Raw genomic sequence first — 27,864 nt, 5'->3', positions numbered from 1 at the left:
CATTCCACCGAAGTACCGCAAGAGTATCTTGGATGTGCTGCACGAAGGGCATCTAGGACTCACCAAAATGAAGATGCTCGCTAGATCGTATGTTTGGTGGTCTGGATTGGACAACGACATCGCAGCCAAAGCCAAAAGTTGTGAATCTTGTGCCTCAACCGCAGATGACGTTCAACCAGTCCCTCTACACCGTTGGGAACGCCCAGAACATCCTTGGACGAGACTGCATGCCGATTTTGCGGAGTACGACAAGAAACACTTTCTAGTGGTTATAGATGCTCATAGCAAGTGGCCGGAAGTTGTCCAAGTACGCCGTCAGACTGTGACTGACACCTTGAAGGCCTTCCAAGAAATCTTCCTGCGGCAGGGTACCCCTGAGCAGTTGGTGACCGATAATGGCCCACAGTTCACCAGTGCTGATTTCAAATCCTTCTTGGAGCTACGGGGAATCCGTCACATTCTCACACCACCCTATCACCCCAAGTCCAACGGACAAGCTGAAAACTTCGTAAGGTCCCTGAAGCAAGCCTTAATTCGTGCTCAAGCTGGGAAGGAGGAGGAGCCTGTTGGAACGTTTCTCGCGAAATACAGAGCTACCCTACATGTGTCGACCGGCAAGTCACCCTGCGAGCTGCTAAACAAGAGACTCTTCAGGATGACTCTAGACCTGGTCCGACCATCCCGGCGCGAAAGTGGCGATGTCGTCATGCCACTCACACAGAACAAGTCTACCAGGAATTTCCAAGTCATGGAAAAGGTATGGGTAAACACTGCTCCAACAGGAACCCAAGGTCTAATGTTGGTATTCTTTAGACTTCCAGCTATCACAGTGTCCACAAATGATCAGTTAACAAGTAAAATGTATATAAAACCAGGTATTGAAACTTGGTTTTACAGAAAAAAAAGGGATATATGCACCATAATATCTGCTAGCGACTTACGTGCCGATACGATTGAACAACTACTACTACGCGGTGAAATCCGACATTATACTATAAGCAGCGACAGGACAAGTTTGGGTGTTCAGACGTAATGTTTTGCATTTCTTACCAAATATTTTCTGCTGTATTACGGATATCTTGTGCTTGGGGATTCACTTCCGTATAAAAAAGTGTATTGCTACTATATAAGATGTCTGTTGACTCCATAACGGAAAAGCCTGCACCCACTGGCCTGCATATACACCATCTTGTCATGCCTATTGACCTTCGTCAATAGCTGTACGAATGAATTCGATAAAGAGTTTATAAGCACTGTATGAACTTCTTGTAGAAAGTCTGTTGGGTATTGGTCACTGATTTCTTATTGAGCTTTTATTGCGACATGGTCTATAAATTTTATATTGAGCCTGCGTTGCAAAATGATTAGTGTGTCCCTATTGAACCTCTCTGTCATGCAAGTCGACGAGTACGTACAGTCTTCATATGCAATATGAAGGCGACAGAGTACGTACAGTGCTGAAAAAAAAAGTGTGGAACACGCTCCGGCGCATTCCTTCCTCAGAGTGACACGCTAGCAGCGAATGGTATCGCACGGACTTACAAACAGGTGACCTGGGTTGCCTAGGCACATATCTGTAAGTCCGTACGGTCCCATTCGCGTGTTTGTCCCGTTCCAGGCGTGTCACTCTGAGGAACGAATGCGCCGGAGCGTGTTCCGTAAACTTTTGTCCAGCACTGTACATAGAAAATACATAGGATGTTAAAAGAAAAACAACAGTTATTCTTATAAGGGATTGTGCTGCCGAGTGTTATATGCGTGCCACGCAGAAACAGCAATTCTATTTTCCAGCTTACACGATGTCAGCCTTCGAGCTGAATGATGACACTAAGCTAAAGAACGGCTTGGCAGGTTTAGCTGTAAGGGAAGGCAAAAAGCTGTGACCTGAAACCTGTCTCAGTGTTTCTCAATTTCAACTATTCTACTGACTTTTCTCAATGCAACTTCAATGAAAACACAGTAGCTGTTTTCCAATACATATTCGACGGGAACCCGACCAGCTTCCGTGGCATAGCGGTTAGGACGGTCGCTTTCCACACCAAGACTGAGAGGTGACGCGGGTTCGAATCCCCGCACCGGCACACTTTCCATATGAATATCTTCGCTGTTCTCCCTAAAGTCGGACCAGGACTCATACTAAGCCCCCTGTACCCCCCTCCTTCCCGCTGTCCACGTCCGTTAGGCGTTAATAGCCAGAGCCGCTTCGCGGCGATGAGACGGAATAAAAAATAGAAACCTTAAGACTTTTTCAATACGAACTCAGTAGAAATACAGTAACAGTTTTGCTATACAGGCTCAATAGGAACTCGATAACCTATTACAATACAGGTTCAATAGGGACACAATAATCGTTTTGCAACGCAGGCTCAAATTTATAGGCTCTGTCGCAATAAAAGCTCAATAAGAAATCAGTGGGCAATTCCCAACAGACTTTCTACTGGATGCTCATACAGGGTCTATAAACTTCTTATTGATTCGATGAAAGTTTCGTGTTGATGGTTTATAGAGGTTCTACAACCATTTGTTTATAAATTTACCACAATAAGTGCTCAATAAGAAATCAGTGGCCAATTCCCAAAATACTTTTTACAGGAAGACCATACAGCGCTTATAAACCCTTTATCGAATTCCTTCGTACAGCTATTGACTGTCAATAGACATTTTATATAGTAGCAATACACTTTTTCATAAGGGACCAGTTGAATGCAACGGCGTACACCACTACAAAGAAGGTTCACTTATTCCAGCCGTACCTGTTCATCAGACACTTGGATACTATCATTGATCGAAATTAACTCTCAAGGGAAACCACAGAACGATTCGAAGATGGCGCAGTATACGGCAGGCAGTGAAAGTGGTATCACTGCGCCTGCGCTACAGCTTATACTATAGTGCAGGCACAGTCAGTACTATGTGTGAGAAGATATAAAGCGTCTTGGTTGAGTAACATGGTATCAAACGCGTCCTCTGTCAGTCCGTGTTTCTTCGCGTTTGTTACCATAGTACTATGTGTGCTTTATATTCGTAAGTGTTGCTCAAGACAAGTCCTGACAAAGTTAAACAGCCACTCATGGGTAGTTTCATTTATAATCGACAGATGCCCGCCGGTCCCATTTTTATTTTTTCCGGGAAAATTTTATGTTATTATTTGGCCGAAAATAAGCGAAACGAGCTGGACCGCAGGTCTGTGCGATATCCCGTTCTCCTTCTGGAGGGGTTAAAGAAAGCGCACATTTTTCCGGGCTAAATTTTTTTCCAAGTTTGCGGCGTTCTATCTCTGGAACCGGACGTCGCCCTCAGACGGCAATTTTTGTCACCATAGAAGGGGTGCATGCGTCTCACTTAAGCAGAAAAAAAGTTGTGGAAAATGGCCGAAACATATAGGGAAACATTCCCGAAAACGCTCCCAACTGCATTTGTTGCGCAAATTTGCGGGGTTGTTGCAGAGCCGCCATAAGTCCGACGTCAATGAAACTGATATTGGATGAAAGCTCATTTTTTGCTCTTTCATGTGGTATGCGGTTTGTTACGTTGTGGTCATTTACAATTTTGGTACGGCGCTCTAAACGAAAGGGTCTGCGAAAGAATCGGGTTTTTGGGGAGCGTTTTTCTCAAAAACCCCAGCTTCAAATTTGGTAATATTTTGTGTGTAGATAGCTTAAACATCCGTCTTTTACCACGTAAAATAAAAAGTCTGCTTATTTGACTCCTAGGGGGGCGCGAAATATTTTTAGCTCGCATACTCGCGGGCTCTCCGCGGAAGGCTAAGCGAATGGAGAGTATCCTTCTCTTTTTGGCTGCGCTTTTCTAAAAAAAAAAAAAAAAATTAAAGTTCTGCTTATTTGCTTCCTACAGAGCCCGCGAATTGTTTTTCAACGTCGTCCCCACTGTGAGCTCTGGGCTGTTCAACAGGTACACAAAACCGCTCTCTCTCTCACTCTTTCTTTCATTTTTTTTAGAGCTGTACTGTACGCATATTGCATGATCGAAACATCGTTCACAAGTGCCGACAAAAAGCAAATGTAGGTACCACTAGTAATGCGGCAAATGAAGGACAAGTATGTTTCCCGTCGCATGGCACTGAAGGTTAATCCTTTCAAGGTGAGTTCCTTCATGGGGAAGCGTGAGAATGGGAGGCAAGGTTGCTTGCCCTTGCCTTTTTCCCTCCACGTAACCAAGCGTGGGAGTGTGGTCATCGACTGATTCCTTCAACTTGAAAACAGACGTATATTTGAACGCTCATAAAGAGCCAGCCTGGACAGAGCCGAGAACGGTCCTTGTACAATATTTACCTGCGTGGTAAGCACATTCTCCGGTTCCAAGTGTTTCGCCGTTGTGTCAGACGACATGCAGCACGACACAGCTTTGACACTTCTGGCAATCAGCAAAATCGACGACCACATGGATGAGACTGGACCCTTGTACAGTACATGTTCTCACGTATCGGATAGCGCCGCCGCGCACTTCAAAAACCGGTTCCAGTTCTACAAGCTACAGGGAACTCGTCATGTTACGAAGTGGCTGTTCAGTGCACCTGGCCATGGTAAAAATGCCTGTGACGGGATCGGTGGTGTCGTCAAGCACACTACTTCACTCCACAACCTTCTGTCGGCTCGATCAGAAGCTATCCAAACAGCAAATGATCTTGTCGTGAAATTACAGCCAAAACTTCAAAGGATTACTCTTTTATACCTTTCATGTGGGGACGTCGATGCTTTTCCAGAAGCAAAGAAGTCAAACGAGTGGTCAGTCGTACGCCCTGTTCCGAAGCTCCGCTCTTGCTTCACATGGGCAAGAGAGGGTGACAATGTTGTATGTAAGCATCTATAAATAAGACTATATCTACTAATTACTGGCTTATTAGAATACTATCTTCTCTCTTACCTTTTTGTCTTGAAATGTCATGCATTAAACTTGTGTGCCCGTATCACTTTTCTGAAGTCATTTACTAGACACGCTAAAACAATTCGCGGGCTCTGTAGGAAGCAAATAAGCAGAAATTTAATTTTGTAATGTGAGACAAGAGTGTCAACACTGTGTTTGAAGAAAATATCTGCCGATTTCGAGCTGTTTTTTTTTTTAGAAAAGCGCAGCCGAAAAGAGAAGGATACTCTCCATTCGCTTAGCCTTCCGCGGAGAGCGCGCGAGTATGCGAGCTAAAAATATTTCGCGCGCCCCCTAGGAGTCAAATAAGCAGACTTTTTATTTTACGTGGTAAAAGATGGATGTTTAAGCTATGTACACACAAAATATTAACAAATTTGAAGCTGTGGTTTTTGAGAAAAACGCTCCCCAAAAACCCGATTCTTTCGCAGGCCCTCTCGTTTAGAGCGCCGTACCAAAAATTGTAAATGACCACAACGTGACAAACCGCATACCACACGAAAGAGCAACAAATGAGCTTTCATGCAATATAAGTTTCATTGACGTCAGACTTGTGGCGGCTCTGTAACAACCCCGCAAATTTGCGCAACAAATGCAGTTCGGAGCGTTTTCGGGAATTTTTCCCGATATGTTTCGGCCATTTTCCACAATTTTTTTTAGCTTAAGTGAGACGCATGCACCCCTTCTATGGTGACAAAAATTGACGTTTGAGGGCGACGTCCGGTTCCAGAGATACAACGCCGCAAACTTGAAAAAAAATTTACCCCGGAAAAAGGTGCGCTTTTTTTAAGCCCTCCAGAAGGAGAACGGGATATCGCACAGATCCGCGGTCCAGCTCGTTTCGCTTACTTTCGGCCAAAGAATAACATGTAATTTTCCCGGGAAAAAATAAAATGTGACCGGCGGGCATCTGTCGATTATAAATGAAACTACCCTCAGGCGACGTAGATGAATCGTTCAAGCAACATACGAATAATCGAACTCACCAATCATGTAAGCCGGCTCCCCACCAGGTGCTTGGGGAACGCTGTCTGTCCAAAACGGCGGTGGTTGCTTGTGAACATCCGACAGGCCTTCGTCATACCAATATAGTTCGGCTGCGTGGAAGGGCGAAATTTTGTAAGTTGAGAAAAAGCTTCTTATTGTACACGACTGCCTTCTTAATACTCACATCCCTATTTTTTCTTTATAACATCACCATCACCTCCTTAACACGAATCGAAATTAACTTCCCATTGAATAAGAATACTGAACGACTACAAAACGTTACAGCAACTTTATGACCTTATTAACAGCTGACTTTATTCTACAACAGCGCCATCGAACGCGGCGTTGTCGGCTCAGGGGCGGATAAAAGGAGGGGCGACCGTCCCCCCCATGGAACCAAGGCCGCCCTCGCCACATCGAAATACAAGGTTTTTCACGACCCATGTCGTCTGGACTTTGTACACGTTTGGTTCAGCGGGAAAATAGAGGTTCAATTACTTTTGTGCAACAGTGAAATTTGTCATCTTCAGTAGTCGTTTTCTTTAATTTTATTTGAAGTAACTTCAATTCCTTGAATTGAGCTTCGAAATTTGCCAAGTGAACCCCACATATTCTCGACAGAAATGAAAAATTGATGTCAAACTTCATCAAACTGGCCATGGACATCGCTCGTAATGAAGTCGTTTTTGTATGAAGTTCAAATGACATGATGCGTGAAACACACTGTAGTGCGACTATTCGGCTATATGCTCGGGAGCTTAGCGTTCTACCAGTCGATGTGCTCGGCGACTCACACAGACTTCTCCTTACGTTGCGAGCACTAACCGACCAGTGAGTGCTGTCGAGGCTGCTTCTTCAGGTTACGAAAACGGATTGTGCATATGCACGTAAATCGCATCTCTGCTGGCCTATGTTTTTGTGGGTTTCACACATTTCTTGAACCATTGTGAATGCGACGCACCTAACTATCCGCACTAGACCTCATAGACGTCATTTCTACATTTTCTCTTGTCTGGTAAGAGCAGTCCTTGGAAAAGTTACTTTGAAAAGTAATTAGTTATAGTTACAATTACCCGAGACAAAAAGTAGTTAAGTTATAGCAACAATAACATCGCTGAAAAGCCGCTCAACTGGGGCGCTGGAGGGAATGCCGGTATTATATTTAACGAATATTCTTCTTATAACTGGGAAATCATTCACGGCAGCTAGGGTGCTGCGGCTGCCTTCTTTCCACCTCTCGAATACCTCGGCCTCCTGTACAGTTCTTCTTTGTCCCGTCCTGATTTTCGTTGTTTCTTTCGCGTGCAGAAACTCAAGGCGGTCATATGACACATGCTTCTTTAAGTGGCAGCCTAGGCTGTGCCACGTTTATATTCTTCAAAGATGGCAGTCCTTATTGTTTTGAGTGTAAGCAGCTACAGCATAACTGCAGAGGCGGTCAAAAGGTCGTTAAAAAGAAAAAAGAGATGACAAATGGAGTGTGATCAGATGCGAGGTGGCTCCGAAATGGAAAATCTGCGATTTCGAAAAGCAGTACCAGTGCGAGTAACTATTTACAACCAATAGTTGCTGTAACTAGTTACTTGTAACTAAGTTACTTCCCAAGACTGTGTAAGAGTTACGGAATGCAAATAAAAATGTTCGTGCTGAAAGGCGTTTGCAAGCAGTCTTGTTGCATAGTATACCCTTTTGCCTGTGGCTGCTGGTCCCGCCTGATATGATTTATGCGTATATACAGGGTGTCCCACCGAAAAAGGGCCAGGGGCTAAAGAAAAACGGAGTGCTCTACACAAATGGAACGAACTGTACGTGCTTGGCAGTTGTGTGGTCTATCCAAAAATATTTTTTCATCGCCTCTTGTCAATTAATTAGCGGTAATTAATTTTCTAAGTTTTTAATGATCGGTTTTAGCTCTCAGATGTCAATGAGGAAGTTGTAGTACATGTCGAAAAAGACACAACTGAAGTGGTTCGAGGTCGCTATGGCTTGTGGTTTCGTTTTTTCCCGGGTTTAAAAATTGGTTTCAGAAGCCGCGCGCACCACACAGCGCTCCCCATAATGGACCTTTTTCACCATGGCCTCTGCGCATGCGTATGACCTTGAGGCGCCGAAGAGGATTATCTCCGTCTTCACTAGATGGCGCACTATGGGGACGACAGAAGCGGGGACCAGTGGGGAGACCGCACGAATGGCGCGACCTTGCCAAACCCACTCCGGACCAGTTTTGGTTATTTGTGCTATCCACGTGGATTTGTTTTGACGCGCTCCGAGCATGGTTCGTTGGAGGGCCGCTAGGATACGACACGTATGTGAAAAAGGTGCATTCGGCGCCCGCGAGCGACGATTGCAATGCACTCTGATAGGTGTCCCGTGAAACAGGTGAAATATCTTCCTCTTGTGTGACGTGGCCCAAGGATGGTCTCCAAGCGCTAATCTCAAGGTCAATGTACGCCGGAGGGCGCTGGAATCGTCGCGCGCGGGTGCCGGATTGTGGGCAGCGATCTGCGGTCCGCCCGGCGTCTGAAACACACTTTTAAACCCGGGAAAAAACGAAACCACAAGCCATAGCGACCTCGAACCACTTCAGTTGTGTCTTTTTCGACATGTACTACAACTTCCTCATTGACATCTGAGAGCTAAAACCGATCATTAAAAAGTTAGAAAATTAATTACCGCTAATTAATTGACAAGAGGCGATGAAAAAATATTTTTGGATAGACCACACAACTGCCAAGCACGTACAGTTGGTTCCATTTGTGTAGAGCACTCCGTTTTTTTCTTTAGCCCCTGGCCCTTTTTCGGTGGGACACCCTGTATGGTCAGGCCGAACATTGAGCGTCAGCCCCCCCTCTCCCCCCATACGGAAGTGTTAAATCCGCCCCTGTGTCGGCGGGAACGTGCAGTTCTTTAGAATTAGTCGTCTGTGTTCAGTTCCTCTTATCCTCCGTATGTTGCCTCCTCCTAAGTCATTAGGCTCATTCATTTAGCACCCCCATCCACTCAAAGATCATGTCCAGAAATCTTTTATGGTAGCACAGCTCCAAACAAACAGGCACGCAACGCCCCTCCTGTTTCGTGATTTCAATTTACTTGAAGACATTCTACGTTATTGCACAGTAATCGAAAGGTTGATTATGTGAAAACTTATTTATGTACAGTACACAGCAACCGTTGAATGTATGTGGAGCCCTTACGTTTTCCTGGTCGCGTGTGAAAGAAATGAAAGAATGTTATACTTCGTACCGATTTTAAGGGTTAAGCGGTTACGCAGGTTTGTGGCACTGCTAACGTTCAATGTTTATTTGTTCTCTGTAAATCAGTATGTCTTCGGGAAAGCAGAGCTTCCGACCTACACTCTAAAAAACAAGGGGTCATACCGACTCCTTTGCGGGGGTAAAACACCCTATCTCCTACGTGCAAAATTTCAGGCTTTTTGAAGAGCATCTGCAACTCCGGGATAAAGTTAGCACGGTCCCTATAGTACATACGGTCCCTACGGTCCCCCTTGTATGGTATAGTAGATCCCTATAGTACGGAGTAAAAATTACTTCCATACAGTTCCCTATTTACTCCAGCATGTCGGGTGTAAAAGTAACCCAATTCATGAGTTTAACGGAACTCCATTGGTGAGTTATTGTTACACTACATAAGGCGTAAAAATTATTTCCCTATCCTGGAGTGTGCATTACTCGAGCCACCTCATCACCCTGAAGATCATGCAAGGAAGTGTTGTAAAACAGTATCTTTAAAAAAAACATACATTTATTGTGCCTCTGATACAGAACAGAAGTTGAAGATGAACATTACAATGCACATTACACGCTACGTATATGGAACAGAATTACATGACTAGAAACAACTATCGTCAGGATCCGAAGTGTTTAACAGCACCTAAAGCGTTTCCTAACCAATACTTCGGGTTAAACACTTCGTAATGTTTGAACGCGGTACATTCTTAGAAAAAAAAGTGGAGCAGTTACACCTTTTAGGAGGTAATAGTTGTTGCATATGTTGTGCCTAAAAGGTTGCAAAGTTCTACCTGCTACCTGGTTGAAGTCGGCACAACAGACTAGCGCAAATCCCAAAACAAATTTTAGTAAGCAGTTATCTTCGTTGTACACAAGGTGCTCAATGTCCACTGCACTGTGAATGCTGGGAAAGCAACACTCCCTGAAAGTGCATTGCTTCTGTGGCTGTAATAACAGCTATTACACACGTTTTGTGCTGCACCTGCAAAGAGGCGGTAACAGGCAAGGTTACCACCCTTTTACACCCTTTCGTCAGACTCTATGTTGACTTAGGTGGTAACTTTAGAAGTTATCACCTTTTGACACCCTTTTTTCTGAGGGTGTAGATATGGCAGCTGTTCTGTCACTTAGTGGACAGGTGCTTCCCTCCACCATGATACAGCAGGATTAGAACTTGAAAGGATAGAGCACGTCTTTCATGGCCTAGAAGACAACTTTCGTGAAATCTAGACTGACTCCGAAAAAAGTATTACTGACATAATCAGCCAGAAACTACAATTACAAGTCTCGCGAAAGAGCACATCGGATTAGAGGTTTCCGCACAAATAGAAGACCAATCATTGTCCGTTTTGCATCGTTCAAGGTCAAAGATAATGTGTTGCAATCGCGGGCTAAGTTAAAGCGCTGCAAGCTGAGTATTACTGATGAGTTATCGGGGGGGGGGGGGGGGGGGGTAGCGCTCGCCATGTCAGAAAGAAGCCGATCGAATAAGGGAAAGCTATGAATGTTTCGTTTCGCTTACGTTATAATGGGCTGTACGTTAACATCAAGTGTTCTAGGTACGATAGCGCAACTGACAGTGTCCTTGAGAGTACAAATTTAACACGTGTAGACTACAGAGAGGAACCATGTGGAGCACGGAACACTGAATATTTAAGTCGGAGGGCACCCGGTACTTTGGATGACTCTGTTCACCCTTACTTAAATTGACCACATGCAAACCATAGTGGCCATCATTGCTGTAACCAAATTTCTGTGTTGTATACTAATATAAGAAATGTCTTAAATAAACGTGACGATCCGTCATTGACACGTGCAATGCATCTATCATTGTATTAACCGAAACATGGTTATCGGCAACAATTTCGAACAACGAGATATTTAGGTGCGAACAGAATTATAATGTGTTTCGTGCTGACCGGGGCTTCCGATCTCGAGGTCTCCTTCTAGCCGTAATTGCATATTTTGAAACAACTCTTGTGAACATTGTTAGTGATCTTGAATTACTTTGGGTTCTAGTCAAGCACCAGCATATTCTTTTTGTATTGGGCGTCTGCTACCGTGCACCCTCGTGAGACTGGTCATTTACAGGTGCTTAATGATGTTATTAAAGGAGCATTAAAGTGGCATGCAACATGGCCAGAAACTGCTGTCATCTTGTAAAGCAGTATGTGAAAAGCATTCCCACAAAATATTTCTGTCCAAAGTTGTTTCACCATGGTAGAATTAATTTGCGAAACCGCTGCCGCGTTGACAGGTCGGAGCGCTCCAACAGCAGACCACACCCCGTCTAGTGTGACGTTTGTCGTAGAGAGCCCCCTCATTCGTCGGTAGAAAAAACCTTCTGCTACGAATATTGCGAGCTGTTTCTTGCTGACTTCTATTCGTTATATGACTTATATCGCGTTTTCTGAAAAACAAAGCATATCCGCAGTCCGACAAAATAAGATTGCGATCACAAGAGTAATATCCGTGCCTTCTGTGCAATCTTTCGTTGTACGTACACAACTGTGGAGCGACGTTGCGCCGGTACGGAGCGGCCACTGCGCCGTTCAAATCGAGATTACTTCCGAGGCGTTTGCTGTAGGGCGTCTCTCCGACGTATTCGCTAATTCCCAGTCACGGCAAAGTCTGTTTCATCTGTCCTGTACCTACCTACGTCAGCGAAGTGTGTGGCCGTATAGCTCACCAGCGCGGAGTTCAGGGTTGTGTGAATAAGAAAAGCAACGCTTGACTGTCGCTAACATAAGGTTCCGCCGAATGAGCCAGGAAAAAGCAACACGCCCGCTTTAATTCAACGTCAGGATACAAAGCCTTATACAAACCTTCGAATATGCAGTCTATACTTTAGCGAGGGCGATTATCAATCACCGCCAAGCGTTTTTGTCGTACGTCAACGATGGAACAGCAGCAGCGCGGTCAGCATGGCGATGCAGCTGTCGCACGTATACCCACACGCATGTCCCCACTAGTTGTCACGGCCCGATGGCGTCGCTGAAGACCTTCTTGATGCGACAGCGCAGTACACGGTACCAGCACCACACCACGCACCCGCTGCTCATAGAAAGCAAGCAATGACGGCGCTATTGTAACGCTACCTGCTGGCCACTGAACTAACCGTGCGGTGAAAACGGTCAGCCAGGCTGCACACTGTCGGGAAGCACTGGGGTATCGCTGTACAACATACAGTTGGATTCGTGCTGCACGCCATATTCATAAAATAAAAAATAAAACAAAATAGCAATAATAAAAAATTCATTCGCCATATCACATTAGGATTTTTTTGCCAATGAACCCCATCGTTTTTGACACTGCTGGTATCATGAAAGTAATTCATTCTTTAAAAACTTCGTCTTGTGCTGGTATTGATGGTATCGATAGCAAGTTTCTTAAGGCCACCTCGTTCGCTTCGGCTGTTGTACATGCCAAACTTTTGATCAGTCTGCTGTTGATGGATGTTTTCTACTGGATTGGAAGGTAGAGAAGGTTATTTCATTGTACAAATCCGGAGACCATAGCTCGCCACTTAACTATAGACTTATATCGCTAAGTAGTGTGCCATGCAAAATTCTCGAGCACATAATTTTTTCACATATCATTAATCATCTTGAATGACATTCACTTCTTCTTCCACACCAACATGGGGTCTGTAAATCGTTTCCCTGCGTAACGCAGTTACGCATGACCTCGCCTATATTCTTGATCGTGGTTCTCAAGCAGACTGTATTGTCTTGGATTTTGCTAAAGCCTTTGAGAAGGTCCCCCCATTCTCCACTTCTAAGTCAAGCAAACTAAACACCGACAGTAAAATCTTGACGTGGATCAGTGCCTTTCTAACTTCTCGCTATCATTTTGTCTCATCTACCCGTTACATCTGGCTTGCCGCAAGGTTCTGTACTTGGTCCTTTACTGTTCCTATTTTACATTAATAACCTGCCGAATTGCGTCTCATCGTCCATAGGATTATATGCTGATGACTGCGTTATTTACCGCGAAATTAAATCTTATGATGACGTAGAGGTACTGCAAACTGATCTATAAGGTGTTGCCTCATGGTGTCAAAAATGGCAAATGGAACTAAATATTAACAAATGTAAACACACGAGAATAAAGCCTGCTCCGCACTATTGCGTTTCAATAAGTCCGTCCGTCATCGTCTCTGTGTGACGGACGCACTCTTGCGACGATTCTGTACGAGAAACGGCCGCTTACAGCCGACTCCATCATCTGAACTCTCTCATCTGTTTGTACTTTCTGTGTGTAAGCGTACTGGGATACAGCGTAACCCAGTTCAGGCGGTTCCAGTACAGCGTATCCAGTAAGGGTACAGGCGGTTTGTCTACTTCATGTTTTAACCCTCTGTCTTCGTTCCTTGCTGCAGTACCATTATGAACCTGTACTGGGGTAGCCAGTTCCACTTCGTCGTATAACGCACACCCCCATTTTTCTCTTTATCACATCACCATCATCATCACAGCCGACCCGTGAAGTATGCGAAGCAAAAAGGGCACGGTCACCGGGGCAACGACCGGCGCTCCGTCCAAAAATTGAACTCAGCGAACCTATGCGTCCGTCGCTTCCATAGAAATCATAAGGAGAGTATGCTAGAAGGAAACCTGAGAAATCGGCACATTGAGGCGAGGGGAGCCAGCCATTGAATCGGCCAGTGTTGCAGCGGTAGTGCTCTGCTCCGCCGCTAAACTTAGCGGCTAGCACAGCGCTATGAGAACCGCTGCTCGATATTTACATTTCGGAACGCAAGTTTTTGTGAAGTGCACGAAAAGAGTGGTGACATCCCTAGATCAGCGATGATGGGATGTTGCCGCAGCTTTGCGTTACCGCCAAAAAGTTTGGCATGGGAAGCAAAGACACGGTGGAAGGACTGGTTTCGGTTCCGAATCCTCACATGGCTGTTCACTTTCGGATCTTGTCATCGCTATGCCGACTTGATGCGTTTTACCCAAGTGCAAAACGAAGCAAAAGGCAGGATCTGGAGTGTCATTCCACAAGTAAGTCAACAACAAAATAACACCTCGATGGATTTGCGGAGTTATTCACCGTGTTGAAACGCCTACAGGTTTCCTCATGATGCTGCCGCCCTTATGAAGAAGTGGCTTCAGAGCATTGGAGATGAGTCACTCCACCCCACACCTTTACAAAAGATATGCTCCAAGTACTTCCATCGTTCTCAGCATTACGCCTCGCACAACAGATCGTGCTTGAAGCCCGACGCCGCGCCACCAGGTTTTGAATGGAAGCAGGATACGGTAATTGTCCTATCTATTCTTTTCCCTGTGTGTAGTGAACGGCTGTCCACAAAGTACATCCAAGGGTCAGCAGTCCCCAACTTCTGCCATTTGGACAAAGAGTTCCAGTAATATCAGACTTCTGTCATTCGATCAGATGTGCAAGGGAAAGAGACACTAAAGATTCGTGCATGAATTCTGAAGCAACATTGAAGTCCTTGAACTGTCGCGGGTCACTGCATCATATACATAAAAACAACTATTGCTCCGAGAGAAATGTGGGAGTCATTATCTAACCAGTGAAATGATTACCATCACAAACTGCAAAAGAAAAAGAAGAGGCGGGAACCGAATTACACAAATTGTTGCAGTCCTGTATCACACATTTATTTGAGCCATAAAAAATATACATCTAGAAATCCTTTCTGTAATAACCAAATATTCTTTCTTTCAAGACAGTGGCACAGAAAATAAGTAAGCAGAATCAAATAGCATGTAGAGCAAAGCATGAGATATATGTCACAGTTCATATAGGCCACGGCTTCTGCAGGAGCTCAACATGCTGCCTTGTCGTCTCATGCAGTCTCCTTCTCATCAGGTCCAAGAAGAGAGTGGCCAAACATCACAAGAAGAGGCTACGCTTGGCTCCCTGTATCATATTCAGCTCGACAGCCCAGGTGCAAACCAAGAGCCACGCTGTGACGTTGCAACTGCCACCAACCTGCTACAGTAGCTTCAGGTATAGTTTAGCAGAACCTTCTTGAAAAAGCACATCCACATCGAGGAACTCAATTCAGATCCCACAAAGCTCACAGCACACACCACAAAAGATGAAGAGGCGGCTAGATTTCACAGGATTGGAACCCTCAGTGCCAAAACCAGCGAAGACAGAGGTACTGTTAACTAATGAATGACTTAAATGAATTAGTATGTTAATAGTATGGCAATGTTGTGGACAAAATCCATTGGAGATGAAACCTGAACTTGGGTGAACATGGTGGGATGAAATACGAAGTGAGCTGCCGTTAAAAAATGAGCATGCAAAGGAGCAGACATACACAAGCTCAACTTTTGTATGTTTGTGTGTTGATCCCTCGTCGTTTGTGTGCTTCTTTTTAATGTGGACCCCGACCAACTTGCCTGATCCTCTACACACACTGAGCTGATTTGTGTTTGTCCAAGCTCAGGCCTCATCTCCAATGGAGAGCATGTAAATGCTGCTAGCCAGCTGATAAAATTTGAAGTCAAAATGCTGAGCGTGCTGCTAAATGTAGACAACCACCATGGAACTTTTGCAACTGCAATTTGCTGCAAAAACTGCCATTTTTTTATGAACCATGCACACATAAAATTTAATTCTTGTGTAAAGGATAACACAACTGGAGAATGCTCAGCAGAATGAAATGCTTTAATTATTGCAATTGTAAGTGGTTACTCAGTTCAGTCATGGCAAGGGAAACAAATCAGACTGATTGACGAACGAAGACTGCTCTGTCCCCATGTATATGTAAGCAGAATCATTTTCACCTGTGTGCGGACTGACGTAACTGAACCACTGAGCTAGCATGATAGGAAGCAAACACAACATAGGCATCCTGTAAAGGGAGGCACTGACAATGCTGTTGATTCTTATTGTTCAGGAATCCTCAAGCTTCCATCTCAAGGTTCTCAAGAATCTATGGAAGCTTCCATTCGGGTATTTTCTCAACAACGGCCTATCAGGGGCAGTACTAAAGAACATTATAAATGAAGCAATACTCCTCCTTGAGGAGTGCAATATCAAGGTGTGGCTGTTGTGTGTGATGGCCTCTCATCGAATGTAATGATGGCAAGACTTTTCGGATGCCACGTCTACGCAAAGGCCGCAGATGAACTTGTGACACACTTCAGGCACCCAAAACATTCAGAAGAAAACCTCATATTTGATGCGTACCACGGACTAAAACTACTTCGAAATCTTATCGGTGACAAGAAATCATTCTACAGTGAAGAATATGGAGTGAGTGTCAACAGCCATACGGCCAGTTTTGACTTATAATGATACAAGAAGCCGGAGCTCTTTGGCTGCACTTTGGCAGCATGATCATGTCGCTTCCCTGTGCTGCGCTGATGATCGCCAAATAGGATATAATGGCCATATGCGGCTAGCATAGCACGATCAACTCATGAACATATTCCTCACGTGCAGCTACACAGCTTCGGCTATTTTCCCTTCGTTCCTGTACATATAATATATATGTGTGTATAGGTTAAGGCTGGTGTGGTTAGACACGAGAAAGATATGCCAAAGGTTATGAAGAGCAGGGATCGGAACCGGTATTTTTTCGGTCCGGTTCGGGTTCGGGTTCATGCATATTGGTTCGGTTCGGGTTTAGCTCCGCTGAACCGAAATTATCAGATTGAACCGGTTCAGGTATATCGGTTCGGTTCGGGTTCGGCTCAGGGAGAACCTCCCCCCACCCCCGCACATACACAGACAAAAAAAAAAAAAATCTGTCAGCGGTCGGGGCATTTACAGGGATTGGAACAGTTACTTTTTTCGGCCTCGGTTTAACCGGTCCACGGGCAGTAATTTTGCTACATGCAAGACGCTCACCGTACACGATTGTAAGAGAAAGGTGTGAGATAACCGTTTCAGATGAGCAAAAAAAAAGGGTCGGTCAGTAGTACAATTAATTCACCTATGAACCGATTCCCGAACCGGTAACCGTATCAATTTTTCTCGGTTCAGTTCCGGTTCGGCTCAGGACAAGCAAAAAAATTGTTCGGGTTCGGTTTGGTTCGGGTTCGTCAGAAAATAACGGTTTTTTCCGGTTTTCGGTTCGGGTTCAGTTCCGGTTCCGATCCCTGATGAAGAGCCTGTGAAGCTGTATACGAGTTAGGAAGGGAAAGAAAATTACATTTAATTAGTAAGAGAAATTACTGGGACTAAGGAAACTGAAGATAAACGAACATTTAAAATTGGGGTAACCGTTTTGACTATGGCAGTATCTTCAACTGGAGTAAACTTGAATGATAGGGGACTGTAACAATAGTTACAAATATGTGAGACAGGAAGTCGCCTGGCTGTATAACCTGCCTATACAAATGCTGCCAACTTTGCTGATGTCAGAGCTCTTTTTAAGAATACTTGTCACGAATAAGAAAAAGCATCTTGTACAGGTTGGGACAAAAGTACACGCGGAATACGCGAGCGGCGTACTTTTTCTTCGGTGCGACACCCTAGCGGGTGGCGGAAGCGGGTATGTTCACTGTTTCGGAGAGTAGGAAGGGTGCGCCGTTAGCGACACCCTGCGGTGGCTTCTACTTTCCAGGCACACCCAAGCGACACCGGAACTGCAGCTAGAGCGCACCCTTCCACTCCCCTCCGAAACAGTAAACTCATCCGCTTCCGCCAGCTGCTAGGGTGTCGCACCGAAGAAAAAGTACGCCGCTCGCGTGTTCCGTAAACTTTTGTCCCAACCTGTACAAGTCCCTGCATATATGCCCAGTCACCTATTGTTCCAGTTTCGTCCAGTTGAAGATGATGCCGTCGTTGAATCGTTGACTCCCCAATTTTAAATGTCAATTTATGTTAACTTTCCTTAGTCCCTGTAATTTCTCTTACCCAATTAAATGTAACAAACTTTCTCTTCCTAACCCTTATATGGCTGCAGAGTCTCTCGTTACTTTCAGCACATATAGAATTAATAGCATGACAAAAATGAAACAGAAGTCTTATTCTTGTGCTGTCACATGCAATTGCATGCTCGTACTCATTGAAGATGTTTTGTTCAAAAAAATGCAATTCTTGGGGATGTTTTTATATATTTTGTTGTTGTATGGAAACAGGAAATCAAGTGGGCCCACATTGAAAAGCTTCATGAGCTGCAAGGTGCTGTAGGTCGGCGTGCTGCTAACAAACTGAAGAAAGCTCACATTGACTATCAGTGGCAGATAATGAAAGTGAGGTCAGCGGCACAGACTTTGAGTTCATCTGTCAGCAAAGCATTGAATTTGGCCCAACAGCTCCAAGACTGCGATGGAATTTCATTGCCGATGTGGACAGGTATAGAGTTCACTATAATATCAGAAACTGTAACTTACAAAAACTTTGACCTCCTCAACTCGCATAGTCCATGGGCCCAAAATTTCAAGGCTCCCCTCCGCAAAGGGTCCCACTCCTCTCAAAAGGCAACCATGCTTGCAATGTCTAGAAAGCTCATGTCACTTGTTTTGCCGTCGGGGAAACTTGCAGTCTTGGATGGGAGGCGGATGTCCGTCTTAAGCCTGGCATTTTCGTTGAAAAGTGTCACTGAACTTGCAGGGATGCTCTTTGACCGAGGTGCCTGCAGGTAAGTTTTTCATCTAAGGAACTGTGGACAATGCAGTGTACTACTAAGGCATACATGAAAGCAGCAAAAGAAAATTTGCATCTGGTGTCAAGTCTGCCAAGCCTGAGATACCACTGACAGGCAAGCCTGAGCGATGGGCAGAGACACGTAAACAACATGTTTTGTTTACGTGTCTTTGCCCATTGTTCAGGCTTGCCTATCATGGAGTTTATCCACTAGCTAGCCTGCATCTACGCCATTCTATCAGATATCTACCACAGTTTCACTTATACCTTACCTCCCAATGCACAGGTGCATCTGCACCTACAGGCTGAGTCAAGATCACTTGGAGCTCCTATTCAGCTGCATCCGTCAACGTGGAGGATGGAATAACAACCCATCCTCTGCGCAGCTTCGCTACGCTTATAATGCAATCCTTATGCATACTGAAGTCAGGGGCTCGGGAGCTTGCAATGTTCTGTCCAGCCTTGAAGGTGACATTTTACTGCGACACCAGGGAAATCTGTCTAGACAGGAGGAAGAAGATCAGCCATTCGACGACACAGATGAGGGTACCGTCCAGCAAAGCGAGGACATCAATTCCATGTTCTCACAGAGCAGCTTCACAACAGAAGTTGTGCACTAAATTGGTGGTTACGTGGTGCGCAAAATATCAACCAACATCACTCAGTCATCTTTCATCTTTCAACAACACATGTTCAGAGTGCTTAGACGTCCTGGTTAAGCAGGACATTACAAGCCTCCTGATTTATATCCGTAACAATGGTGGCTTGATCATGCCATCCAAGCTTGTCACATCTACCTTGGAGTGCTCAGAATGTGTCTTCAGAATGCATTTTTCTCAACCACAGAGAGTGACTTTGCAATTCTTGGTGCTAAAGAGCTTCAATGAGTTTGCTCACAAGCATGAGAATCTACTACTGGACCTTGAACATTACAAAGAAGAGCCACAACACATACTGACACTTGTCAGGGTCATTATGAGGAAGTACTTACAGCTAAGGATGTACGAACTTTCACGACGGCTAACCGAAAGATCACAAAAGGCTTACATGAAGTGCAGGCTCACCAAACAAGTGTTATTCCTCAACCAGTAGTAAACCCCAGCAGCAGAACATTTTACCGGTCGCAGTGTTTTCCAACATTCCTTCTCGAGCTTGAAGTGGCCGGCACGACATTTACCAGCAACGTAGTTAAATTATATGAAGGAGCCCTAATTCTCCATCTTGACAATATCCTCTTTGCTAAAATATACAAAATTATTGTTCCATGCTTTGCAGCCCTAATTTCGTTCCCAAAGATTACATGCTTTGTGCAACCGCAACCTGTCTCCAGACTTTACACGTTCAGGCTATATATAGATCATCACTTACGACATCGCTATTGAATTATGTACCCCTACGTAGTGAATGAGGTTCTTTGATGCAATATTCAATCCCTCTAGTGGGCCCTACAGAATAGGCTGCTTATTTGCAGTTAAAGCACTCGCACTTAGTCTTGCCAGTGCCAGTCACCACAGCTCGTGTCGACCGCTGTCTTGTACTTGTAACAATGTACCTTGCACATGTACAAGGTGTGTGAAGATAAATTCCTGTGGCATTTGCACACGTGCCTGAGAGCCACTGAAGTTTTATTTGTACACACTATGTGTGTATATTGCTTGTTGTCCGAATACATCATTACTCTTTACTGTGCATGACACCTAATTATTCTGTTTAAGAAACAGCCTCATGTGTTACTTTCGAACCAGTTAATCAATGCTGTGTATGTATGAGAGCTAGACCAGTGGCGTAGCGAGATGGGGTTGGCGGGTTCAAACCCCTCACGAAACCGTACCTCTGGTAGTGCATTTTGGAGAACGAAACGAGGGCGAAATCTTCCTCCCCCATGTGAAGTTCCCATCGAACCCATCCCGAAATATTTTTCTGGCTAAGCTACTGAGGGCTACGTTGAGCAGTAAGTCACCTGTACCGGGTGTTTCAGTTAAATCCCCGGGCTAAATAATTCACGAACCGGTGCACCAATCGAATAACTTTCTTTTTTACAAGTATCTGTCCAATACCGCCTACAAGATGCGCACCGCGTGAATGAGCGGGAGGCGCTCATTATTTAAATAAAAATTCAAATGAGTTTCGTGAAAAATGCTAACTTCTAAAGCAGGGCGCCGTCGGCATTAAAATGGGTACTACCCCTTCTGTGACCTTCAGCAGATACCTTTTAGAGAAGAATCTGCAACCGAAGCGGGTCATTTGTTGCAGTAATTAATTGGTTTCGGTTTACATATTATTGTCGGGGCTGGTCGCGGTGAAGCGCAAAAGGACGCTCTTCCACTCCCTTATTCACCAATGAATTACGTCCTTACACCAATGAATTACACCAATGAATTACGTCCTTTTACGCTTCGCCGCAACCAGCCACGACAAAAATACGTAAACCGAAACCAATTAATTACTGCAAGAAATGACCCGCTTCGGTAGCAGATTTTTCTCTAAAAGGTGTCCACTGAAGGTCCCAAAAGGGGTAGTACCCATTTTAATGTCGACGGTGCCCTGCTTTAGAAGTTAGCTTTTTTCACGAAACTCATTTGAATTTTTATTTAAACAATGAGCGCCTCCCGCTCATTCACGCAGTGCGCATCTTGTAGGCGGTATCGGAGAGATACTAGTAAAAAAGAAAGTTATTCGATTGGTGCACCGGTTAGCGAATTATTTAGCCCGGGGATTTAACTGAAACACCCGGTATACATACAGTAGAAGCGCACAAAGCTAAAACACACTCTTTGTGCACAGGCCAAAATTACCTGAACATTGCGCACAACAGTTGTATGGATAGGTAAGAAGGTATACGTACCGTACGTGTGCATGTGCACCAATTACACCACGGTCGTAACTACGCTGAAGAAGCGGTGAACAACCCACACTCCTGCTCGTGCTTCGGCCAGTCTTGGCTATGAGCGTGGATTGGAGCGGACTGTGACCAAATCGTGAGCCAACGGAAGCCGGGGAGCAAGCGTTGTCAACAGTTTTCGGAATTTCACTTGTTTTCGTGAGCTAAAAAAATGCGCGGCTTCCTCGGCTGATTCAATATGGCGGCTCACGGGCGCCTACGTTGAGAGAGGGAACCGCCTCGTTGAAGTCCTTTGCTCTCCTCCGATGCTCCTCCCCCACGTTTTCTTCTAGCCTCTCTCCCTCAAGATTTCTATGGTCGCTTCCGATGGGGCTTGCGTCGGTTTTCAGACGGACGCAACGCTGACGGATGCATTAAAACGCAATAGTACGGACCAGGCTTTACTCTTAAACAGTTTCCGCTAAAGCCAAATCGTATTGACAACATATTTTTCGATCGGGTCAAGTCATACAAACACCTTGGAGTAATCTTATCGTATAACCTGCATTGGAGAATGCATGTAGACTCCGTTATTCACAAACCAAATCGCTCTCTCGGCTACCTAAAGCGTAACTTCTACCGCGTCCCCAGTACCTTAAAAGTACTCATCTAGAAATCCTTAGTTAGACCTCACCTTGAGTATGCGTATGTCGTGCGGCACCCTAGTCACTCAACACTTATTAACGCTCTAGAACAGGTACAGAGCCATGCGGCGCGTTTCATTTTCGATAACTACCATCCACAGCCAGCGTGACGTTAATGAGGCACCAACTTTCCCTTCAAACGTTACAAGTCCGGCGTAAGGTTGCGGGTATTTACCTCTTTCACGAGATATATTTTCATAACCATGTACTAAAACAGGAATTCATATCCCCTCCGCACTATATCTCAGTAAGAATGGATCACACTCATCAAGTTTTTGTGCCCTCAGCCATGACGAACATTTCCACTAATTCGTTTATTCCTCAATTTGTAGTATTGTTTGCACTAAATATTTTAACTATATAACGACGTACTAACATTTTTAATATTTTAACATTTTTCGTGCATTGCATTGCATCTCACATCATCATCATCATTTAGTTGTTCTTTGCATAGATCAGTTACCAAGATATATATTTCTGTGTCTAAAGAGGCACTGAAATGCAAAAACAACTTGTTCTCAAATGAAAGTCCGTGTTTCAATTAGTACAAGTTTAGTGCAACATTAGTGCAAGTGAAATTAGTTAACACCGCGCTACCGTTTAGAAGTAAAAGTCAGTGAAAACAGAGCAGTCTTTGGCGGTAACGAATGGGATCTCCAGAAGGCAAACATTGGCGGCATCCAATGAGAGAGCAGGAGAAGCCCGCGCATACCTATCGTGACCGTGTGGATTTGGATCGGTTGCGATCGTAGTGTTCCGTATATGCGCGGCATGATGCGCACTGCTGCATTTTTCAATACTGATTCGCTGAATTGTACCCCACAACAGTTCTCGCGAATGTTCCACTGACAACATTTATCTTCACGTCCTTCGGACAGCGACGCCAGTCCGCTTCGCAACGCGCACAACGTTTTTCACCGGGACTCCTCCATAACGTGGTACGCGCGTGCACGCGCAGCATGGACCTAAAACACCGATGCACGAGCTGAAACGACGTTCACTGCTTAGCGCCGAAGCAAGACAGAGTCCGGTATAATTTCGATTGTAGATCCGTAACGGAACCAAACTTCTGAATTATGATAACAAGGTCGAAATTAACATAGCGTGAACTTGTTTTTGCATTCTAGTGCCCCTTTAATGTTTCCCATCGTTTGTATATTAATGATGTTCTTATTTGTCTTCTAACCCATTCCCCTCCATATAGTTACTACCTTGAGGGTAAATAAATGAATGGATTGTGAGGGACCGTGTGAAATTCTCGAGACTTGAAAGCTAAGCGTTGGGCACGGAACGTTCTAATAATAGATGAGATGTTGTCTATACAATATTTTCATGTACCTCAACGTAGCTTTGCTTGCTCATTTTAGCTATCGCTCAATCTTTGGCGACGACGACGCAAACGAAAAACTCAAGTCATAATATTTTTACTCCGACATTTATGTCCAGATTACACCTTCCCCCGGACACCGAACGCAAGCTTTGAATTTCCGAACTGTTCGGGTGAAATCCGGACAGGTGGCAACCCTAAGTCAAGCGCAGGTTGAAGGGAGTTATTAAAGCATCAAAACATAGAAACGTACAAACAGGGAGTTTCAATGGTGTTTGGTGAGAGTTAAACCGCAAAAAGGGGTGTAAAACTGTTAATACCCTCTTTCGACTCCTTCTTTTTCCTTTTTCTTTTTGTTTGTTTTTACTGTTTAGGTACCACCGTGCCGAGCTACTACCCTTGTGGGCAGCTCTATGCGTAGTATTTTATAAGAGGGGCATATTTTAAGGGTGGTGATGTCCTTAATTAAACGTGCCTAGAAAAATTGCTCACAGGACTGCAGTACTAGGTGAAAGCTCTACCATTTACCGTATCAAAAGATGTTTTCTGTATTAATTTTAATTATCTACAGTAGGAGATTGCAAATCCTACAGCATCCGTTATTCTGAAGGAGATGACGCGACCGGACTTTGCCCATCTAGAAACTGAACTTGGCCACATGACACCCTCCAGTGAACCATCGTCCTCTGACGTTGAAAATGGAATATGCACACATTTCTCAATGATGCTAATGGCCACAAAATGCGTACGCATCTCCTCAGACTGGGAATATCATGCTCTTTAATGACTATCCATGAGCGTGTTATGTGGCCAAGTTTTCTTGTCCAAAGTGCAGCTGGGCTCTAAAAACAAAACTTCACCGCATAGCACGCTGTGCGCCAACCAATGAAACGAATGATAGTGTTATCGCTTCTGATTCGAAGAGAGAAGGGGGCGTACGCCTTTTTGTGACGATTTGGATATATTAAAATTGCCACAAAAAGGCGTACGCCCCCTCTGTCTTCCAATCACAGGCGATAACCCTATCATTCGTGGCAATGTTTGGCGCACAGCGTACTATGTGGTGAAGTTCTGTTTTTATAGTGTGGGCTATAAAAATAGAACTTCACCGCATGGCACACTCCTAGCTGACCGCCATCCCAAATAACATCGTTCTAACCCCTCTCCCCGATTTATTGAAAACGGGAGGAGTACGCCTTTTTGTGACACTTATGCGGTTATATTAAATGTCACAAAAAGGCGTACTCCTCTCGTTTTCAACAAACCAGGGGAGGGAACGATCTCATTCGCGATGAGGGTTGGCTAAAAGCGTGCTATCTTAAGAGTGTGTAAGTCGTTGATATCTGTCGGTGCGAACACACTAAAAAAAGTGAGCTTCACAGCATAACGCTCAGAACCAACCGGCATACTCAATGATGTGGTTCTGTTTCGTCATTTGTTAAAAATGGGAGCCTTTCTCTCGCAAATTAGTTACTGTACGTGTTGATTGCCACATCCACCCCGCTCTCTCCTCAAATCAGAAGCGTATCATTCATCGCAATGATTGGCGCGGAGCCTGTCATGTGGTGAAGTTCAGTTTTAGAGTGTACGTTATTGTTGTTGTAGCGCGAGATTTTCGGCGATCCCGAGTTCTCGTTTCACACTAAAGGCTGGTTCACACTGCCACGTTCGCGTTTACGGGCTACGGGTTGCGCTTACGTAGTGCCCATCTCGTTGCCGGCTACGTTCCTCCATCGTTCACATTACTACGTTTCGGCGCTCCGTTCCTCCAATGAGGAGCGGCCTCCTAGAGCGCCATCCTTCCGAAGAAAAGTGAAATAGAGCCACAGAGTAGCATGGCGTCCAGCATCCAGCACCCCGGTGGCGGCTGCTACGGAAGACAATCAGACATTCCCTGATGATGTTGATTGATTGATTTTTAAAAGAAAAAACGACGATGTTCTTAGCTGTTAACTGTTAATATTCTTAACTTAACGCCATCGTCGACAGTGCATCGTACAACTCGCTACGTCGGACAGATTCATTGAGCGAAGATATCACCTGACAGACCCACTGCTAATTGTCATCCATGAGTTTTCTTTTTGCGTGGCATCCCTGTAGTCGCTTCTTTTACTATTGTATAGCCAGGGAAACTTCTCAACTTGGAGAATAAGAGGGTCTAAGACATCCAATGTTTGCGCCATCTGTGCAAGGAGACGCGCGAGACAAAACATATGCGCGGCATCCGAACTTTTCTGCCATCCTATTGGCCTGTGCGCTTACGGTTACGGAGCTTGCGGGAAAAGTTTGCCTCAACTCCTTGCGGAAACGATCTTGCGGGCGCCGTCTCTTCGTCGTCATGGCAACCCCCCCCCCCCCCCCCCGTAAGCGCCCGTAACCCGTACCGGCAAGCGTAAACGTGACAGTGTGAACCAGCCTTAAGACCAGGGTGTCGAACCGAACCCGAACCCGAACCGAAAACCGTACCCGAACCGTTATTTTTGCCGGAACCGAACCCGAACCCGAACCGAAATTTTCATGACACTGTTGAACCCGAACCGGAGCAGAACCGTAACAAAAAATAGCGGTAACCGGTTCGCAACAAAACGGTTCGGACATAAAAGAAGTCAGCATAAGAGTTCCTCTCTATCCCCGAACGAAGACACAGTGGTATCATCATCACGCGCCTATATCATGGATTTCAGAAATTTTCACCTAGAAGTGAGACGACGACGTATAGTAAGTATACTTTCAGTGTCTTTTTAACATGTTGAAGCGCAGTTGTCCTTGTGAGCGCCGCGGCATCGCTTCAGAGACGATGTGCCACGCGGACAAATGAAACAGGAATAGAGTAGGCCAGTTATGTAGCTCTACAGGACGAATATGCGATCAAATAAGCGCCCAAGATTTCCCTTTACACGTGTGTAGTACGAATTAAACAAGTCACAAACATGAGAAGTCGAAAAGGAGCGTACGCAGAACGGTGCCTGTTTGATTGGTCGTGGCTTGAAAAGTAAATGTGGTTCTGCTTATTGGTAGTGCAGTTGTGTCGTGACATATTGCTTTTGTGTTGTGGATTAATTAGTACACTGCTGTGAGCTCGGACAGAGTAAGGCTGGCAGGCTTATTTTCGACATGCTTCAGTACGGTTTCAGATCGATTCACGTTGCGAAGGCAGTGTGCCGGCTAGTACTGTCGTCTATGTTACGCTGTCCATCTTATTAGGCTTCCTTTAAGTGTGTCTCGCTGGCACTGTGCGTGTGAAAAAAGAGATTTTGGGAACAGAAAGTAGCAGGACTGCACCGCTTCAACAGCGTGGACTCTATTTGCAATAAGTGTTCATCCATTCCTCATTTCTCTCGCTAAAGGGCTACCTCACCGCTAGAGACGTCAATGCAGACAACAGCAGTAAGCTATTAGCCACGCATTTCCTGATAAAAGCAGTTTTATGGAACATATAAAACGAAAGCGTTGAACCGGTTCGCGAACCGGTTCGGGGCTGCGAACCGGTTTGCGAACCGGTTCGATTCTTGGCGTGGCCGAACCGGAACCGAACCGGAACGAAATCAAAACAACGCGAACCCGAACCCGAACCGAACCCGTATTTCTTTCGGTTCGACACCCTGCTTAAGACCTCACCAATAAGAGCTCTAGGAGGACGAACACGAGTCTAGGCCTATAAGAAGTGAGCGACAGCTCGGAGGAAAGGACACCAAAATGAAACTTACATTGCACATGAGAACCGTAGAGAGTTGGATCACAGACACAACGCATTTTGGCACCTCGTGAGCTGTAGCAGTCCGTGAGGTAACAGTAGAGCAACCAGCATTTACCGGGGTACACGTCGCATCCATGTCCCACGAAACCAAGAAAGCACTCGCAGCGCTGGAGAGTGTTCATCCCGTCACCTGGGTTGTCATTCTTCGTCTCTCAGGGACTCACGTAATGATGAACGCAGACGCCCACAGCGCAAGTGACGGATCCCTTCGATGTGGAACATGGCGTACCTGAAGGATGCAAACCTCGCCTTGATTACGACCTATTCCCCAGGCGGTCAGGATATGCTCTCCCGTTAAGCTAAGGAAATTAAACGAAACTGAGCAAAAGTATAAGCACCTATTCTCTCGTTTCTCGGTTGCTTTTCGACGTACCGTTTCTGTATGGCTCATCTAGGGTAACAAAACTGTGTCTAAACTCTAAACATCTCACATCGCCTGCTACTGAAATCAGCTTTGCCCGCGGTTCAGGAAAATGCAGAACAACGAATTTCACTGCGTAATTACAAGAGCGCGGATACAAAGTACGCAGTACAAAGCGCGAATATATATA

This window comes from Ornithodoros turicata, chromosome 4, assembly GCF_037126465.1.
Source record: "Ornithodoros turicata isolate Travis chromosome 4, ASM3712646v1, whole genome shotgun sequence".
Taxonomy (NCBI): Eukaryota; Metazoa; Arthropoda; class Arachnida; order Ixodida; family Argasidae; genus Ornithodoros; species Ornithodoros turicata.
This window is presented reverse-complemented; position numbering follows the sequence as displayed.